We start from the raw sequence: 18,581 nt of genomic DNA on the forward strand, positions 1-18,581 counted from the left end.
TTTGTTTCTTGGAACTCAGGGAAAGTCAAGGATTTTTTTTCAATTTCGGTTTCATCACACTAGTTAAGAGGCACGGAGGTGTAGTTGAGGTTTGACGTTTGGTTTATGCTTCTTTCAGTCGTCATTTCACCAGACACATCGCTACACATAACGAGTACATAAATTAAGAGTGCAGGAAAAGTCAGTAACGTACTGAACGCTACAGACCGTGAGGAAGGTATTTTCATTCAGCTAGCTTTTGTCTATGGCTTGCGTTACTTGTTCAGGGACGAGCTGTCAATTATTTTTCATATGATGTGACCAAATAGATTCATTGCTGGCATATTAAAACAGTTAAGAAGTCATTACACAGCGAGAACGGTAAAACTCTTGTTTTCACGCTTCAGAGGACACCAGTCTAGAGGAATGACAGGCTTTTATTCAGGAGTTAACCATTTGAACACCAAAGAGAATTTCATTTTGGTTATATGATCCCCGTTTAGGTAGAACTAGTTTGATCCGATCATAGCTAAGGCCATTCCCATAAAATGTTTCGTTTCCCTTTGCCCTCCCTCTTGTGAAGGTGGGTCGGTCGGTCGGGCAAAAAAAAAAAAAGAATGAACACATGATTACATGTTAAATCTCACGTTTAGTCTGCAAGATATAATCAGATGGTAGAAGATGTATATTAACAGGAATATCAAATGTCTAAAAAGGCTACAAAAACGAATTAGCGATGACAATTTAAGATCGTGTGCTTGTTAATTAAAGTACTTGCTTCTTTACAAGTGATTCTGGATTTTTTTTTTTATTATTTTTCCAAAACAAATGGATCGGTCGGTGATGGGAAACGAAACATTTTATGGGGATGGCCTAAGTGTCGGTAGTCCAAGCGAATTCGGCTCCGATGAGATTTGGAGAATAACGCCCAGTTATCAGTGACATCGTTATGGACAAAGCGGTTTTGTTTCACGCAATTTTAGGGAAAGTCCCGGACAGATTTGCATAATATGTCACAAACAAACTTCATTTCAGTTTTTTTTAATAAAATGTTTGTATGCAAGGATGGTAGTTCTTTTTACTTTCTAAAAAGGTGGAACAGTTTAAATTTTCGTTCGTTTTGCGTCCTGGAATATTGGCGAAATGACTCTTTTCCAAATAAAGATTTTGCTGAGATTGTTTTGACTATTTTGAGACAAATAATGTAAACTTGCCTTCTTTACACTGGCTAATTTCGTTTCCAGTGAGGTAGATACAAACTTCACATCATCATTTAAAAATAAAAACTAGCCGTGTGAAATGATAATACTGCTAAGCTGCGTGTTGATATGTTCTCATTCATATCTGTCAGTGCATCATGCAGTTTTTTAAAATATCTTGGTACCGTTCAGGAGAGATATCATAAAGAGAAAAGAGAATTTTTTTTATCCAGGCACCGACAGTTTTAAGACCCGGAATATGGACAAACCGTCGGCTGATTATACGGATACGGATATATCAGCCTCCTCCTCAGGCCCTTCATTTTTCGCAAGGTAGAGGCGAACGACTGATGAACCGCCGCAAGGGACCATGGGAAGGGTACAGACTGCAGATGGGAAGCCAATTTTCTCCTTCCCGCCTTCCTTTGCGCGCACATGTTCATCGAGAGAGAGACGTCTGGGTACGAGGCAGCAGATATACGCTGCATATGCTAGTGGAATGACTCGTTTTGGACTACTCGTTATCGGTTCGTTATCTCGACACCAAAAATGTACACATTAAGGTATTTATATTAGACATGCATTTTGGAAATCGGTTCTAACTATTCGGCATCCAGTTCTGAATTTGTTACAGCTTTTGTTTCTTGGAATACAGGGAGAGTCCTAGATTTTTCCACATCTGATAAAGGCACGAAAGGGCGGCTGACTTCGAGGTAAGTAGCTTGGTTTATAAAAAATAAACTCATCTTAGCTTACCTTTTTCTATTTCATATATCTTACTTGAGATTTTAATTTTCGCACTAAGTTTCCTGAATTGCGAGTGTGTATATATAAAAGACTCATAAAACTCGACCTCTGATTGGTAGGGATCGTTTGTCGAGTGATTTCAAAAGTTGGAAGCAACTCTTTGAAGAGTTCATACAATCAAATCGTTTCGCCTTTACGAAATAGATTTCCTTAAATAGAAAAGCTAATAAATATTCCCAGTTGATACAGACATGTAACGCCGGGTAGATATTGAAATTAACAAAAAAAAACCCTACGTCTATTTCATGCATGTTAATTAAACTGCGTATTCCTTTCTTGGTATCGTTATCAGCGTACGAGGCTTTGATCTCTGATCGTAAAATGCGGAGAGTCCTAAAGCTTTATTGTACTTCACTGTACTCTTAGAGATAGATTTCCTGGTAAGGTCTTGGTAGTGTAGCATACATATTATGTTACAAAGATAAATCATTTCCGTTTTTTTTCTAATGTTTGTATTGGAGCATGTTAGTCCTTTTCACTTTCTTGGAAAGCAAAACAGTTCCAAATGTCGTTCGTTTTGCAGGGTTAATATTGGTGGAATTAGGTTTGGCACCGCTATATTCGACTGCTGGGTTCGTTAACCTTGCCCAGCGAAACAGCCGTTGAGGACTTCATAGCAAGGCAGGCGCCACAAACTTCCTCAGAAGAAAGTGAATAGTCTGAGTTTCCCTTACTACCAAGAAAAATTCCCAATATTCGCTTGCGGTTAATAAATCCCCGCGATTTCTAGTTTCATGCGCGCGCTCGACGAACTTAAAAGAGAAAATACAGGATATAGCTGACAAGCTAGCCTTTCCCAGGTTTGAGAGATTTCTAGGCAATATTTGCTCCTTCCAACAAATTTTACAGAAAAAAGTCGTTGGGTGCCCCTGGTATGAAAGTATTAAACGATTCATCAGTAGACATGCTGCCTCGCAACACGTCGTGTATGTTGTATCAAGGGCTAGTGTGTTTCTTGTGGGGAATCATTGACACATGGGGCTTTATTTCTTACTGCAGGGACGGTCCCAGAGTTTTCAATTTTCACTTTGCTTTTGGTACTTCTCCTTCACGATCTGGTGAGACAGATTTCTTGGTGAGTACATTGATCTAGCCATTTACATTTCCTAGTTTAAGATTCGAACGTTCAGTTTCAGTTGTTGAGCTGCCAACGAGGGAGTTAGTAGAGAGAGTTGATTGTTTCCGGTCTTTTCTTCTTCTCGGAAAGCGAAACGATTTGTTGTTGATTATCGGTGGTAGGGCAAATTAAGATTTCTTTCGTTGCGATTTCTAAATACTGGCAGACTCTACATCAACAAAAGATTTTGAGAACTTGATTGCAAGGACAATGGCTACTTTAAAGCATTGCAAAGCATTGACCCGCGTATTCAAAGTATTTAAATTTTAGTTTGACGTCTCTTATTTAACCTTGTTTGGGATTATGGTTTCATACTTAACGTGTCGGAAGATACAAAAAACGTTATTTACTCCACTGATAGTTGTGAATCTTTCAAGTTCATCCGTTTTACAGGTTGAGCAACAAAAAGTGACGGTTTTTTTCCCTACTTTTAAATTTTCTTCATGCAACGTCTTGTCGGTTATATAGTTGGTTGATTCCCTCTGTTCAAAAAATAATCTACTTTGATCTCTTGTATCTCTCTTTTCCTGGCAGTTTAGGATACATTGTATGTCAGCATTATGAATCGCTGTACGTGTTACCTATATTTGATTACTATTTAATATGGGAGCAAGATGGTTTTGTCTTTCTTGCATTCGCCGAGATCTTATAAGTTCCGCTTTGTGTGACATAATTTGTCTTTAGTTTCAGTTATATTTATTTTTTATGTAGCTTTTCTTTACCCTGGCGGCATGCGAGTCTTTAATTTTCCCAGTGTCAGCGAAGTAGCTCGACATCCTTATTCAACAAGGGACTGCTTGATTTTACTGATCTTTCAGAGCAAAACAGCCTGGGGTTGTTTGTTAGTACGTCAGGCGTGTCAAACTTCACTTGCCGGAGGTAAGAAGTGTGGCTTGTCTTCGACTGGTTTAAGAAAGGGATATATATTTTCCTCACCCTAAAAGGTAAGAACTACGTAATTGCTTGAAGAAGAGCTTATCCTTTTTACTTTCGTTAAGGGGGGCGTACAGGCAGGGGGCGATGCCAAGAGGGGCTGCAGGCCCCCCCCCCCCGGGCAAATTTTTTGAGTTCCCCCGTTTTTGGGGGGCAGCAAGGGAAAATTTGGGCGACGCCAGTTTTTAAAGACGTTTTCATGCTTTTTTTTTACTATTATTATTTTTTTTTTTCATGTTTTTAAACTTTTAACCTGAAGTCGGCGTAATATTCTAGTTAAATTCACACGAGACAGTGGTTGCCTAGCTCGTGATGAGTTTCTGGGTATTAGGGAAGGGTAACATATGTTGATTTACATATTTGTATTTTTTTATTGTTCGGCACTGCACTAGCTGGAATGGGCTATTTCCGGTCGTCAATTGATTAGAATAAACTTCCGCATATCTTTCTAGAATCATCTCCGCTCGTAGAACACTGTATGGCAGATAGCATCAGCAATGGGTCTGAAAATGAAGAAGTGGCTGACTACTTCAGTTTAAATTACGAGAAGAATCTTATTTTAAAAAAAAAATCTATCGAGCGGTTTTAAAATTATTCGCTAATTTTTTAAAGTAGACCGAACTGAACTTACAAAACCACCAACAAGAGCGCCTCGATACATACTAATCAAATCCTTCTTTCTAGCAATCGGCCGGAGCTATCTCCACGATCTTTCACATACGTTTTTAAACCACTGTGAGGTGAAATTGCATGGTCAAAAGCGCTTCGTTTGCTACAAATAACGGCCAAACATCAACATTTTCATGTTTTACCGTATTTCTAACGATAAAAACTTCATCCCAAAATATCTTGATAACGCTCTTACAGATTCCGCTTTAACTTCAAGAACATCGAGTCGACCGTATTGAAGAAAAAAGTGAAGGATTTTGTAAGAACAGTAGTTCCCAATGCCGAGAAATATTGCTGCAAGTAAAATAGGTAATGGCGTCATTTCGTTGACAACTTCGATGTCATTGCAACTCTGATAATGACAAATTTTCATCTTTATCTAACGCAACTGTGGTGGCAGTTTTTCCAAATGTTTGTTTATGGCGACGTAGTTTAAGCTCGAACTTGGCAGGTATTGACCCTTAAAAACTGTATCGAGCCACCTTTATATGCCAGTACGGCATATGTTGTTTCGTAGAAATTTGGGCAACTTGCGAGAACTTTTTGGGCAAATGGTTTACGGCCTCCCCTGACAGGAAGTTGCCCGTACTGTACACGACAGTACGCCTATGGTTACTTTGCTTTTAAATGTATAAAAGCATTAATATGTATGAGATGATTGGAACACGATTTGTAGAGATTATTTGTTATTTCCTGAATCATTAAACTGGAAAGTACAAACCATAAATAACTGCTGACAAAATGAAAAAAGTTTGTAAAAGAGTTGGCAAATTCGTCTATTCTGAAAAATAAAGCGAATGTAAAACGCAAGCAATATTTGCCAGAGAGCTTTCAGTTATCGCTCAGAATTCAACTGTTTCCGTGGCATAAACTTGAGTATACCTAAATACAGAGCGAAAACTCGAGCATGGCTGCGAGCTAGGATTCGAACCAGGACTTCGAACGAGGGCTTCTTTTGCTCAGTTATTACTAGAGACAAATTCTCAGTGAAGTGTTGCGAGTACAGTCCCTGAGCGGTACTAAATCATAACGTATATGAGTGTTATGAATTGGCTTACCAACATTTATATTTCAAGCAGTTTATTTATCGCGCGAGTTTTTGGCGATGACCCGGCTCAGTGGAACCTTAATAAAGCGAACACGTTTTACTAATCCATTGGCCCTTCGTTGTATCGATGTTCCACTGTAATTTCCATTGGAGTAAGATTTCTGATACAAAAACAACGAGTGCGTACATACCGTACAAAGCACTTTCCATGTGGTATTGTGTTTATTATATGCATACTGAGACATTCATCGTTTTGGCGGCCTTTTTATTTTAAATCTTTCAAAAATGCTAAAATTTGACGCTACACACTTACCGCAAAATGACAACGAAAATGAAGTATCAGCTTTTTAGTAAAAACCAGGGACCGCGGAGGGGGAGGGGCTGGTAGGGCTATAGCCCTACCACTTTTTTGCTGGCAGATATTTTCTAGCGCTCCAGTTCACATGGAAAACGTTCTCGTGGAATTATTGGACTTTGCCCTTAAAGGTGGACGGTGAGAGCCAGTTTTTTTCCACTAATTCTTGAGAACTATGCAATTCTTATGGAAGTGGGATGTTTGTTTGTCCGAACGATTACAACCCGATGTACATACAAGACGATAATAGGATGTAAGACCTAAGTGGAACGATTTGACTTTTTCTTTGGTTTGCATTTTGAAGGGAAGCTTCATTCCCACACCGATAATCTATCTAAGGATCTTCAGGGTACTAAGGCAGCTGCTGTCAGTGGACAAGGCCTAGCATTGGCAAATCTAACAAAGGAGACGCTCACAAAAATGCCCAGTGATCAGAGCTTTGACCATTTCTATGGTAATATTTCCCGCAAGAGCGAAGGCCTGCTTGGTAAACCAACGCTTCCAAGAAAGCGATGCACTTCGGCCAGACTGGAGGTTGGTGCTGGCACACCAAGCTACCCCCAAACTGCCAAAGATCACTTTAGAAGGGTATATTACGATGCTATTGATCTTATCGTCAGTGCTATCTATCAGGAAAGCTTCCGCTCCTACGCCCAGATGGACACCCTCTTGGTTAAAGCTGCTAATGGTGACGACTATGAGGCAGAGTTCAAGTTTCTTGAAGCATCATACAGAGAAGAGGTTGATACAGGCGCGCTACCCAGGCATGCAACTAAGTATTTTGGAAGTTATGTTATAGGAGAAGATAGCATGTTTTGACGAAATCCTGAAGGCGGTGTCAAAGTTTCCAAAACCAGAAGAGAAGCTTATTCAGGAAGCCCAAACTATCTGTAAGCTGCCTCCTGTAAATCCTGCAACCAGCGTTGCTGGCGAGCGTTCATTCTCATCTGCACAGCATCTAAAGATGTGGCTTCTATCCAGGATGGGTGACCTAGCAGTGCTGAATGGTCACAAGCGTAGAACAGACAGTGTCTCTATAACTACACAGGAGTTTGTTTTACGTAATAAGAATCGCAAGAGAAGCTTCGGCACTTCGGGCAACTTCAAAAAGTAGCAACCTCAGGAGGTTTATGCAACATATTGGCTATATTGGATAGTATAACACGTGTGGACGTTTTTGTTATATTTGTTGAGGTGGTATATAAGATGGCGCGCAAATGCAAGATAAATGGCGAAACACCGACCTGAATGTTTCTTTATATTGGCCAGAGTTTTTAGCCCTACCACCTTAAAATGGTCTCCGCGGTCCCTGAAAACGTTTGTTAAAAACATAAATGACGGTGAGGATATGAGGTAATCCAAGAACTATAAGTAATCTTAACTATTTGTTCTCAATGCACAATTGAAAATGAGTGAATTTAATTAAAATGGCTGGTTTCAATATAAGCTATAAGCTTAAATGAAAGGCAAAGTAGCTCCGACAAAAAGCATAACAAAAGCTTACGTCTCGTTCTGTTTATCCCTTTCCGCTGTTGTTTTGCCGGCTCTCAACCGTTTTCTTTATCGACAGTGAAACAAACGAAACTATTCCACTCCATTTCCGAAATGTTTTTCACTTTTTTAGCAAGAAAAACTCTTTGAGTAAAACTTTTCTCGTTGAATGTGTGCGAAGCGGCGCTGCAAGCTGCAATAAAAGGCGGGAATTTTGGCGCGAAACTCGCACACCTCTGTGGCTTTTATTTGGACGTAACATTTTTCTCACACGTGAAAAAACATTGTTCGCGATTCTGATTGAACGTATCATTCTTTTCACGTGTGAAAACCATCGTTCGCTCCTCTGATTGGCTAGAACTAATTTGCGTACGAAAGTTTACGACATAGCTTTTTGGTGAGTATTTCTCAGTATGTATATAATACAAACATGGTGAACGCCAGTGGGTTATGACGAATTAGTCGGGGGATTGGAGCCGATATTTTGAGTGAATAATAATATACACTTTATGTCAGATCCCGAGGGAAACAGTTAGTTTTGTTTTCCCGAGAGTCCTGATGTTTCCCGAGACGAGAGTCGAGAGAAACATCAGGACTCGAGGGAGAACAAAACTAACTGGTTTCCCGAGGAACCTGACATTAAGTGTTTTGTTATATTTCTAGACTTTCACTTCAACAGCAACAAAAGAATAACCAGACCGAGCCAAAACAGTCGACTCGGTACTTATAACAACACAAATTTAATTCTCAAAACCACTGAATGAATGATTTACAAAGTACTCTTCTTATATTATCTGCATCTTTTTCCTCCACTAGCTGCTTTTCTCTCCTGGGATAACTTTAAAAATCGTTGCTTTTTTGCTTAAGGCTTCCTGTTTGTGTTGTGTTCATTCACGAAAAAGGAAACTGGCAGTGTGGGTTTTTCCCGCCTCCTGTCACTCCATTTTCCCTCATGCTTTGATCACGTGCTGTAATGTATCCCGAGCGGGGTGCATTGCTCCATGTATCACGATCGGGATACATTTGATTTTAGTCAAGGCCACGTGACCAAGAATCAACCAATGCAAGTCCCTGTTTAGTTGAGTGAAAGTCTAGGAATATAACAAATAGAGGATATTACATGGCAACGAGGAGATACGAAATTTCTCCTCTAGTGTTAAAAAAAATATTTCACTAGAGAGCGCAGCAAACGAGTGAAAAATTCTTTAACACAAGAAAAGAAATTTCGTATCTCTAAGCGGCCATGTAATGTTCTATTCAATTTATAAACACCAATGAAATATATATATATATATATATACATATCAAACCATTTCGCCTTAATATTTTTTAAGTCCTAGAGAAGCCGAATGTGTCAGAACTAAAAATGGAACAAAGTAGAAAGTAGAGAGCCTTTAAATACAAATTCCTCTTCTTTACAATTTAGCAAAGAGCTATCCTAAAATATATATGGCTCATAGAATTTTACATTTTCTACATTTTTTACTCATTTCTTAAAAACGCTTTTGCAATACTATATGAACTTATGGTCGTGCAAATAAAGCTCGTTGTTGTTGTAAAAGCTTGTGGCTGAGATAGTTTTTTTTCCCAGATTTTTTAACAGTACGGTGTATGATGGTAAACAGTAGATTACAAACTACATCTGTTAAACTATTTATTTACATATTCTGCATTTGTAGATTCAAGAAGTATAGAATAGGCCAAAGAAACAGCTGAAGAAATGATAGTCCAACACTTATAATCCTGTCCTACCTCAGTAAATCTTACATGAAAGCTTGATTATCTTGCCTAAAAAGTTTAAATGTTCGGTTAAAAAGACGTTAAGAATCCTGTTTCCACTTTCTTGCTCTTAAAATATTTTTTATCTCAAGGTTAACAAAAACGCGTCATGGACAACATCTTGGAGATTCTACAGACCATTCATATTGGTGCAGTCGTTGCAACTTTACTTTTCAACACTGGACGTATTATGGAAGCAGTACACATCTTTAACGAATGTTTGGTGCTTCTTAACGGTAAAGCCCTAGAAACAATCAAAGAACTTACCACACCACGTCTTATCTATGTATGCCATAAACTTCTTGATGGCTATACTCTTGTGTACGATCACACCCGTGCGATAGAATGTGGTAAAAAGCTTCTAGTGACACTACGCAATAGTGGCCAAAAAGAAGCAGAAGGGATGACATTACTTAAACTAGCGAACATCTACTATCAAAGAGGCAAGTACGAGGAAGCAAAACAGTTTTACGAAAAGGTACTCAGTATCATGATTGAGGCTGGAAATAATCGCATACTTGGAATATGTTACGGAAATCTAGGAATCTTGTTTCTTTCTGTTGGTCAATATACCAAGGCTGAAGAATACCTTCGAAAAGCACTCGTGATCAGGAGACAAATCGGTGACAAAGAAGGAGAAGCAACAGATTACGGAAATCTAGGAACCGTTTTTAAATCTGTTGGTCAATATACCAAGGCTGAAGAATACCTTCAAAAAGCACTAGTGATCAGGAAAGAAATCGGTGACAAAAAAGGAGAAGCAGCAGATTACGGAAATCTAGGAACCGTGTTTAAATCTGTTGGTCAATATACCAAGGCTGAAGAATACCTTCAAAAAGCACTAGTGATCAGGAGAGAAATCGGTGACAAACAAGGAGAAGCAAAGGATTACGGAAATCTAGGAACCGTGTTTGAATCTGTTGGTCAATATACCAAGGCTGAAGAATACCTTCAAAAAGCACTAGTTATCAGGAAAGAAATCGGTGACAAAGAAGGAGAAGCAACGGATTACGGAAATCTAGGAACTGTGTTCGAATCTGTTGGTCAATATACCAAGGCTGAAGAATACCTTCAAAAAGCACTAGTGATCAGGAAAGAAATCAGTGGCAAAAAAGGAGAAGCAGCAGATTACGGAAATCTAGGAACTGTGTTTGAATCTGTTGGTCAATATACCAAGGCTGAAGAATACCTTCAAAAAGCACTAGTGATCAGCAAAGAAATCGGTGACAAAAGAGGAGAAGCATCTGTTTACGGAAATCTAGGAACTGTGTTTAAATCTGTTGGTCAATATACCAAGGCTGAAGAATACCATCAAAAAGCACTAGTGATCAGGAAAGAAATCGGTGACAAAGAAGGAGAAGCAACAGATTACGGAAATCTAGGAACTGTGTTTATATCTGTTCGTCAATATACTAAAGCTGAAGAATACCTTCAAAAAGCACTAGTAATCAAACAAGAAATCGGTGACAAAAAAGGAGAAGCATCTGCTTACGGAAATCTAGGAACTGTGTTTGAATCTGTTGGTCAATATACCAAGGCTGAAGAATACCTTAAAAAGCACTAGTGATCACCAAAGAAATCGGTGACAAAAGAGGAGAAGCAGCAGATTACGAAAATCTAGGAACTGTGTTTGACTCTGTTGGTCAATATACCAAGGCTGAAGAATACCTTCGAAAAGCACTAGTGATCAGCAAAGAAATCGGTGACAAACAAGGAGAAGCATCTGCTTATGGAAATCTAGGAACTGTGTTTCAGTCTGTTGGTCAATATATCAAGGCTGAAGAATACCTTCAAAAAGCACTAGTGATCAAGAAAGAAATCGGTGACAAAGAAGGAGAAGCATCTGCTTACGGAAAGCTAGGAACCGTGTTTAAATCCGTTGGTCAATATACCAAGGCTGAAGAATACCTTCAAAAAGCACTAGTGATCAGGAAAGAAATCGGTGACAAAGAAGGAGAAGCAGTAGATTACGGAAATCTAGGAACCGTGTTTAAATCTGTTGGTCAATATACCAAGGCTGAAGAATACCTTCAAAAAGCACTAGTGATCACCAAAGAAATCGGTGACAAAAAAGGAGAAGCATCTGCGTACGGAAATCTAGGAACTGTGTTTAAATCTGTTGGTCAATATACCAAGGCTGAAGAATACCTTCAAAAAGCACTAGTGATCAAGAAAGAAATCGGTGACAAGGAAGGAGAAGCATCTACTTTCGGAAATCTGGGAGTTGTGTTTCTTTCTGTTGGTCAATATACCAAGGCTGAAGAATACCTTCAAAAAGCACTAGTGATCAGGAAAGAAATCGGTGACAAACGAGGAGAAGCATCTGCTTATGGAAATCTAGGAACTGTGTTTCAATCTGTTGGTCAATATACCAAGGCTGAAGAATACCTTCAAAAAGCACTAGTGATCAAACAAGAAATCGGTGACAAACGAGGAGAAGCATCTGTTTATGGAAATCTAGGAACTGTGTTTCTTTCTGTTGGTCAATATACCAAGGCTGAAGAATACCTTCAAAAAGCACTAGTGATCAGCATAGAAATCGGTGACAAAGCTGGTGTTGGAGCTTCATACTTAAAACTGGGAAAACTTTGTCGAGAATGTCAACTTACTGCAAAGAGTCAAGAATTTGCTAATAAAGCACTTGAGATAAGTTACGAAATAGGGGACATTGAAATGCAGTTTGACAGCCACCTTACCATTGCTCTGAACGAGTTAGTGGCAGGAGGAAGCATAACTGAACTTCGGCGAAATCTGCATGAAAGCATTCAGAAGTGCGAAGAAATGCATGATTTTTTAAGAGTGAAAGATCCATTCAAAATTTCTTTTTTTGATGAGCATGTGTCCCCTTACCTTCTTCTTTGTGGGTTGTTAATTGCTACAGGCAGTTATTATGAAGCTCTTTACGTTGCCGAGCTTGGACGATCCAGAGCACTGACAGACGTACTTTCAGATAAGTACTCTGTGGAAAAAGGGGTATCAGTCAACCCACAGTCATGGATTGGTATTGAGAACATTATGAACAAAAACGCACTTAGTTCTTGTCTTTATGTTTCCTGCTTCGATGATAATATGTTTTTTTGGATTCTCAAGCCAAACAAAATGATAGTTTTTCGACAAACGAGACTCAAAGAAAGTGCAGATAAAGTGTTTGAAAATCAGACATTTGGTGGCTCTCGTGATTTACGTCAAGACCAATGCGAAGATCGATCATTATTTTCATGTGTAAGTTCCCCGCTATTATGCAAACAATCTCAGAGTGACAGCTTCGAATCTTTGCGTCTTATCGAAGAAGACGAAGACGAAAATCACGACTCTAAGCCTTTAACCCTTGCTGATGGTTACAACATGATAGTCGCTCCTGTAGCTGACTTACTCCAAGAATCAGAAATCATTATTATACCGGATAACTTGTTGTATCCTATTCCTTTTGCTGCTTTAAAGGATGGATATGGAAAGTATTTATCGGATACTCTCAGAATTCGCATTGTCCCTTCCTTGACGACTCTTAAGTTGATTCAGCTCAGTCCAGCAGACTACCATAGTAAAACCGGTGCACTGATCGTAGGGGAGCCAGACGTTAGTGATGTATACTACCAAGGAAAAATTCTACAGTTAAACCCACTTCCTTGGGCGAGAAAGGAAGCAGAGATGATTGGGCGACTGCTTGGTGTTCAACCGTTGCTTGGAAAGGATGCAACTAAGCAGGCAGTCCTGGAAAGCATGCATTCAGTAAGTCTCATTCACTTCGCTGCTCATGGTTATGCCGAACGTGGAGAAATTGCTCTTTCTCCTATAAGCTCCTGCGGAGCTCCACACGAAGAAGACTACTTATTAACGATGGCTGAAATTTCACAAGTTCGACTAACAGCCAAGCTGGTTGTCCTTAGCTGCTGTCATAGTGCAAGTGGTCAGATTAGAGCTGAGGGAATTGTTGGAATCGCTCGAGCATTTCTAGCATCGGGTGCACGCGCCGAGCTGGCGGCGCTGTGGGCTGTAGATGACAAAGCTACCATGTGGTTTATGAATCATTTCTACGAGCACCTTGTTCATGGTGAAAGTGCCAGTGAATCTCTTCATCAGACCATGAAGTCGATGAGAGAGACTCGCTTTTCTGACATCATGCAGTGGGCACCCTTTATGCTGATTGGAGATAATGTGACATTCAAAGGTTTGTATTTGATATCATTTTTAGGTTGTTTAGTTATCTTAGTCAAAATTTGTGAAATTGATGTTCGTGACACTACGCATCATTTTGAAAAATATTATTAAGGGGGTTATACTGAGTTTTCTTAGTGTTTTTATATATTGGCTTTTCCAATCCTGTTCATGGAAGTGAGGCAGCTGGAGAGAAGGCCAGATATTTTCCGAATTTTATGGAATATTTCGTGAAGCATGCTCGAATCTCTAACTAACTAAAGTGAAAATGTAAAAAACGATATTTGAGATTCCAAAAGAGCATACGAAAACAATTTATTAATATACCGTAAAATTCCGAAAATAAGTGCTGGGGCTTATATTTTTGAAAGGCCCTTTTTGAGGGGCTTATTTTTGGAGGTGCCTACCTGGGTAGCCTCATAGTTGGAAGTGAATTTACCGTTTTTGTTTTGTTTTACTTTGCATTCGAGGGCAATTTCCCAAGTACAAGCCCCCGGGGGGCTTATATTCGGAAGGGCAATTTAACGGAGGGTTTTTTTGTGTTACCGGTTTGGGGGGCTTATTTTTGGAGGGGCTTATACATTGAGGGGCTTATTTTCAGAATTTTACGGTATCACAGAGAAGAGAACTAAGTGTTAAACACACTTTTTCTTGAGGGTGTACCTGAAGAAAGAAAAAATGTAGCCTGTTCCAAGCTCCGCGACTGAGTCGCTCCGCACGCCTTTCAATGCTTCATCCCTACTATCTGAGAGCCTGGAACAGGCTGAAAAAGACGCCGCTAGTAAAGTTTTTAGTCTTAAAAAGATTCATCCTCAGGGAACCAGAGACAGCGCAGAGGGTAAACGTAGTAATTACCGGTGGGCAAGAGTTTAAAAGCAGACGGAAAGATTCCCTAGGCCCTTTTAAGGGCCTAGGGAATGCTTGGTCTAGATTAAAATCTAGACCAAGCAGCTGCAAGAGCATTTGATTTTGCAACTTCTATTTTATACAGGTATTTTTCTGGCAAATGAGTTAAGGGCAACTCCCTTGTCGATTTCGTGTCTTCTTAAAAGGAGGTTTTTTGTCATCAATGGCCTCTTTTATGATGCTTGTTCCGCGGAGAAGTCGAAAGATTTAATATGCCCCCAAGAAAGTATTTCGTTCCATTCGATTGGGTTTTACAATACGTTTTGCTTTAGTTCTCTTCGTAGTCGCGATTTTGTACCAGAGGAGATGGCTGATATTCTGGGCAACCATTGCACAGGCTGCTCGGGCGACAAGGGATAGGATGGTTGGTTTGATATCAATCTCCTGCTTGAAGCTATAATCTGATCAGCATACAAACAGCAAACGAATCGAAGGAATTTGAAATGAAGTAAAATATTCTCTCTGCATACATAACTGGCCGGTGAGGCGGGAATTAAGTAACTCTTTTAAATTCCGTGGTGTTGGGCCTACGCGCTCGTGGCGTGATGCATTGCGGTCCTTGGTTAGAATTGCTTAGTTTTTGCCCGCCTCTTGGCTAGTTCAACGGGGTTCAGTGGAAGTGACTTAGAAGTTTCGCCCCTCCCACCTCCCCTGGTGACGGTTGACGCCGCTTACACTCATTATTCGGCATGCCTATTGTCTTGGCAGTCGCGGTTGCCTCCCACAACTTAGTTCCCCGTGTCGGAACAACAGGTATGCAGTGCGAATAAATCGTGCAAAGAATACATACAAAACGGGACCGTCATGATAATATTTTTTATTTTTATTGCAGGTGCATTTGATAAGAGCAGTTTGAAAGATGGCGAAGGTGCAACGGAAACAAAGAACTTGTAAACTGAGAGGAAACATGTTCAAGTTGACAACTACTGTCACAGATGTACATAAATGTATATACCTAGGATCTCAATGAAGAAGTCTTGTCTGAGACCGCAAAGTGAACAGGTGATAATTGTACTTTTTAAAGCAGGCGCCATTTTGATACGTTACGGGGGAAGGTGAAGCATGAGCTGACCGTGGAGCACAAGGAGAAGGGATAGCCAGGACCAGTTAGTCGTCCTCATAGTGGAGACGTCAAAGTTGTATAGACCTTCTGAACCTACGTCTACTATATTAGTCAGAGCTTCTTTCGTTCTACGTGACTTCTGCTACTCTCATCAAGGCCTGCTCTTCAATTCACGCTTGCTTCAAATAAGCTCAATCATTTACATGTCTTACATCAACACGAGTATTACTTTGGTTTGATAAACTTTGTAAATGTACTGATCTTGACAAACGTGATGAAATGCCAAATAGATATCTAAGTTATAATATGATTTTACTCAGTTAGTTATGTCACACCATCAATGGTCAAAGGCCTTGGATGAGGGCAAACAGGTGGACGTTGTTTTCCTGAACTTTGCAAAGGCTTTTGACATAGTGGCACATAATATCCTGCCGCAAAAATGTGTAATTTTGGTATCCCCGGTGCGCTTTGAATGAGAACAGAGAGTTGTCATAGAAAGAATAAATTCTCAATGGTACGCTATTCCATCGGGCGTACCTCAGGGCTCCTTATTGGGCCCTTGGTTCTTTGTAATTTTCATTGGTGATTTGCCTGAAGTAGTAATAGCTGGAAACTGTGTGTCATTATATGCTGACGACTGCAAAACATTCAGGATTATAAACTGTCCTTCTGATCACTCCGTATTTCAGTCAGGACCCAGTTGTTCGAACGCTGGTTAGCGCTAACCTGGGGTTAAATTTTAACCCAAGTTTCTTTTTCTTTTTATCAAAAGCTCACTATCGGATAATTTTCTCTATTCTTTTTAGAGTATCCAGTCATCAAATTGTAGGCAAAGAGAATTAAACTGAATTTGCTATTTAAGCTCTCATATCCGAGTTCAAATTTTGCACTAACCGTGGGTAACCTTAACCCAGCTTCGAACAACCCGGCCCAGATCTCGACAATTTTATATGCATGGAGTCAACAAAACCTCAGAGACTTTAACGTGAACGGAAATGTAAACTAATGCAATCTGCAATCTGTCTTGGAGCACCCATATTGATAAAATGTCGAATAAGGCCAACAAGATCCTAGGTCTAAGGGACCTGTAAAGGATTTCAAGATGATTCCACATTGAGACCTCTGTATCTTGCCCTGGTCAGATCACATCTAGAGTATTGCAGTGTTGTGTGGTCACCACACACATCTAGAAATATTTCTAAGTTGGAGCGAATTCAGCGAAGAGCAACTAAGTTTATTTTGAAGACCATGATGATTACGAACAACGGAGAAAAAAAGCTCAATTTGTTGTCCTTAGAACAAAGGCGATTTTCATTTGATGCATTATTCCTGTATAAAGCCCTGAATGGCTATATAAATATTGATCTATCTACATATGTACAGTTTTTCTTAGATTCTGATCGGTTTCCTTTGAGGGGAAAAAATGAATGTACTCTTAAAAAAAATTTGGCTAGAACTAATACATTTAAGTTTAGCTTTTTCAATAGGATCGTGGACATGTGGACACACTCTACCATTGCTTGTTCCTCAGGCAACAACTATTGCTAGTTTTAAGAAAGAAGTGAGGGAGTTTTAAGCTGGAAATGTGTGAGGTTTTTATTATTATTATTTTATTGATTTTTTTTGTACATATTTCTATATGCATTTTCACATTTTTAATTTTCTGTCTTATTAAATGTTAGTTTTTATGATATGAATATTTTTTAGAAGGTGGTCTGTCTTGTATGGGGTCTTTGACTCTTTTACAGACCGTCCTTATGGCGATACCTTTGTATTTATCACTTACGTGAAACCTTTTGCCATTAAATTGTAATAAATAACAAAGTGTTCCCTGGAAGTAAGTGCTCTTTGCCAGGGGCACCCAACGACGGTTTGCTCCTAAATACATTGAAAATACTTTTTAGGCTATCCAGAGTGCCTTTTTAATAGATCTCTAGAAATACACTCTATATCTATTCGGTCATCCTAAGGGTGCTTGAGTCTTTTCGACATTACAAGGGCTTCTGTCTTATTGTCTCCAAAATTTTAGACGCAATTTAACGTATTACGAAAGTGAAAATTTTTCTGATTGCTCTCTCCATCACATTTTTGAATCCGAAAATAAATTTAGGTTTCCTTTTTTCTACGAAAAATAGCCTAACCTAGGGAGTGAAATGTGAAAAATTAAACTTACTTTAGAAAATCGTAGGGAATTTATTTCCGAAAATTGTACATGAATGGAATGGTCATCTAGAAATTTTTAGCTGTCCTCAAATAAAAGAAAATTCTAGGCAATATTTGCTTCTCCGAACATACATTTTACAGAAAACCGTCGTTAGGTGCCCCTGCTTTGCGTCAATACGATAATTACGGTATTGTTTTTAAGCTTTTTCTATTTGCCTAAGATCAATCACCACTACAATGTTTCACTGATTACTGTTTTAGAGTTGTGACAGTGTTTAGCGGAAAGTTCTAAAACAATTCAGCATGATGGCGAGTCTTAGAGGACACAAACAAAGAAAATGAATAAACATGTTTGTGTCCTCTAAGACTCGCCGCTGTCGTGCTGAATTTTTATACAGCTATTTCTAGAAAGGTTGTCAGAAAAAGTGCACGCGACAATCACGAAAGGAATCGTGGGTGGTTTTAAGTTCGCTTTTCCTCAAAGGAATTTGAAAGAATGCTACGAGAGGCCATGGATATATGTTTGCGAGTGCTAAAGGAAAGCAACAAAAGTAGGTTCGACAGCTACAATGTCAGGAACAGTATATTGATCATATCCCATATTATCTTTCGGGATTGTCGCGGGCACATATTTTTCGACAACCTTTCTCGAAATAGCTGTGTATTGAAAGACCCCCATTAGTGACTGCTAAGACTTAACAACTCAGGCGATTGGCGAAATTGTATTCTCCTGTTTTGAATGGGGCGTTTTCCAATCCTCTGCTCTGCCCTGTCTTACCTGCTAGGGGTGACCCTTTTTTTTTCAAACGTAACTAAAAAACTGACAGCAATGAATGGGTGGGTGCTCACCAGAATTTAAGCTGGGCTTTATTCCGAGTTGGTCCTCTTACAGCATTATGAACCCGGTTTAGGAAACG

At 39.4% G+C, this 18,581-nt stretch overlaps 1 pseudogene; it reads left to right on the forward strand.

The window, feature by feature from the left end:
* The first annotated feature begins 9,481 nt into the window (after positions 1–9,481).
* The window catches only part of LOC140924802 (uncharacterized), a 451,675-nt pseudogene continuing 442,575 nt past the window's right edge, over positions 9,482–18,581 (forward strand).

The sequence above is a fragment of the Porites lutea genome, chromosome 14 (assembly GCF_958299795.1).
Source record: "Porites lutea chromosome 14, jaPorLute2.1, whole genome shotgun sequence".
Classification (NCBI taxonomy): Eukaryota; Metazoa; Cnidaria; class Anthozoa; order Scleractinia; family Poritidae; genus Porites; species Porites lutea.